The sequence below is a fragment of the Schistocerca americana genome, unplaced genomic scaffold (genome assembly GCF_021461395.2).
Source record: "Schistocerca americana isolate TAMUIC-IGC-003095 unplaced genomic scaffold, iqSchAmer2.1 HiC_scaffold_990, whole genome shotgun sequence".
NCBI lineage: Eukaryota > Metazoa > Arthropoda > Insecta > Orthoptera > Acrididae > Schistocerca > Schistocerca americana.
The window spans coordinates 25001-27500 of record NW_025726775.1 but is presented as its reverse complement, the minus strand read 5'-3'; the positions used below and the strand labels follow the sequence as shown (position 1 = coordinate 27500).

The 2500-nt window shown below is 62.9% G+C and overlaps 1 pseudogene; it reads right to left on the bottom strand.

Annotated features, from left to right (window-relative positions):
• LOC124593526 overlaps positions 1-2500 on the bottom strand; it is a 7962-nt pseudogene that overhangs the window by 2728 nt on the left and 2734 nt on the right.

The following is a 2500-nucleotide window of genomic DNA, read 5'->3' as shown; positions in this document are numbered from 1 at the left end:
GCTGTTGCGGCTTGAGCGGAGCTCGGGAGATGACGTCCAGCTGCTCCACCAGGTGGCGTCGTGGGTTGAAAACGCAGCGACCCGCGGTGGAGAATTGCAGTCCCAGGTACCGGAAGGTTTCACCCACACGTAGGGCGGGCACGGTGGCGTTGCCCGCTTTGAAGGTAACGTCGGCGTCGACCTTCACCTTCTTGTCGCGCCCAGACGCGACTAAGGCGAGGGTGAAACACTTCCGGGCGTTGATCTGCAGCCCCAGATGGGCGAGGGCTGCGACGGCTGCGTCGATGAGGGACTGCAATCCCCTCGCGGTCGATGCAAAAAGCAGGACGTCATCTGCGAAGGCCGCAGCGTTAACTCTGCGACCAAGGATCCGAGCTCCGATGTGGGAGGGAAGTTGACTCAAAACATAGTCCACCGCAAAATTGAAAAGGAGGGGGGAGAGGGGGTCACCCTGACGCACACCCCTAGCCGGCTGCAGGGGCACGCCCACGTCGGCGCCGCCCGCTATCACTGTCGTGCTACCCTCGTAACACCTTTCGACGTACTCAATAAAGCAATCCGGCAGGCCATGAGCCCTCAGCACGGGGCGGAGGGCAGCATGGTCCACCGAATCGAACGCTTTAGAGACGTCGATCGATGCCACAAAAACAGAGCGACAGGAGCGGACTGCGTCGGTGAGAGCAGTGTCCAAGATGAAGGTGTTTTCCAACATCCCATCCCGGGGGATGAATGCCCGCTGACGTTCGTCCACAGCACATGCACGCATCAGGCGTGACGCGAGAACCTTGTGAAAGGTCCGCGCCAACACCGAGCAGACCGTAATGGGGCGAAAGTCAGCGGGGGATGTTGGTGCAGCCGTTTTGGGGAGAAGTGACGTCCGGGCGCGAAGCAGACGCTCGGGGAGGGCGCGGGCCAGGAGGAAGAGGTTCAAGAGTTTCACCAGGACTTCATGCGGCAGGCGCCGCAGCTCCGCTGGAGTCAGGCCGTCCGGCCCGGCTGCCGATCCCCTGGGCGGCAAGGCAGCAGCGACCTCCTCACGTGTGACCGGCCCCCATAGGCACTCAGGAGCGACAGGCTCCGAGTGCGGGAGAAGGCGGTCACGGATGAAGCCGGCGGTGGAGATCGGCTTCTTCGTGAAGAGGTCCGCCCAGAAGTCCAGCAGACCGGGGATGTCGGGTGGCGGCTGCAGCAGGGTGCCGTCCAGCAAGCCGCGCACGCAACGTGCACGCGACCTACGGAAGGCGTCCTGTGTGCGCGCGTATTCCCAGCGGCGCCGCTTGCGCTTCTGCAGTGGCGGGGCGGCAGGCGGCCGCTTGGATGATTGGCGCGGCCGCTGTGTCCTGGTGATCGACCTCTCCCCCCTGGACCCGACCGACGCAAGGGCATCCGGGAGCATGCCCAGGATGACATCGGGCGGCGTGCCCCGCCCCAGACCAATGACTCGATCCAGGGCAGAGAAACGCTGGGCGGAAGCAGGCAGCCCCGCCAGATGCTCCCAGATGGCGGCGTCAGTCGGCCCCTCCGGCGGCGGCCCGGTGGTGTCGGCCGCGAAGTCCTCGGCTGCGTCGACGGGCGGCGCAGCGGCCTCGCCCGCGTCAGGCAGCGAGCTCGCTGCTCCACGGCGGGACGCCGGCTCTTCGCCCCGACCGATCTCAAGTGCCTCCATGAATTGGCGGACAAGCTGCTTGTGGGCAGCTTGCCGCCGTCGGCACTTGATTGCCTCAAGCGTTCGGTCGGGGAACATCCTGGTAAGTTCTTGATTTACAAAGAAGAACCGGGCGTCCCTCTCAAGGAACAGTTCGGCCTCTGCCTTGGCGAGCGACAGGACTTCTTCCTCCGTCCACCTCGCGCGATGCCTCTCCGTCACGATCTCAGCGTTGGCGGCCGCAGGGTGTTGGCGGCGGCGATGGACCCCGAGACCGTTCTTCGTGGTAAAAGTGCGGTGGCACTCACTGCAAGCAAAGGGAGCTACACAAACTATCGCATTTTCGTTACGGCCGGTTGGCCGGATAGGTGCTGGGGTAGCTGGGGTGGCACCTTCAGCGGAAGGGCCACCATCTCTTGTTTCTTGTCGGCTGCCCCCAACTATAAAGGGATAATGCGAGGGGGGGCTGGTAACCCCCCCAAGCCCCTGGTGCGGTCTTCCACTCTGCGAAAATCAGCGGGCCCACGAGAAGGGGAGAAGACCGCAGGAGAGGAGAGGCTAAGAGGGCTAGGCCCATGTATTGCGCATCACTCTCCTTGTAACTATAACCCAAGGAAGGCACCTCGCAGCAGCAGCACGACTACATCAAGACCGCACTTCGAAAAGCCAAGTCCGGATGCAGCCACACCGCCGCCACTTGGCCACCTTAAGAGAGTCATAGTTACTCCCGCCGTTTACCCGCGCTTGCTTGAATTTCTTCACGTTGACATTCAGAGCACTGGGCAGAAATCACATTGCGTCAACACCCGCTAGGGCCATCGCAATGCTTTGTTTTAATTAGACAGTCGGATTCCC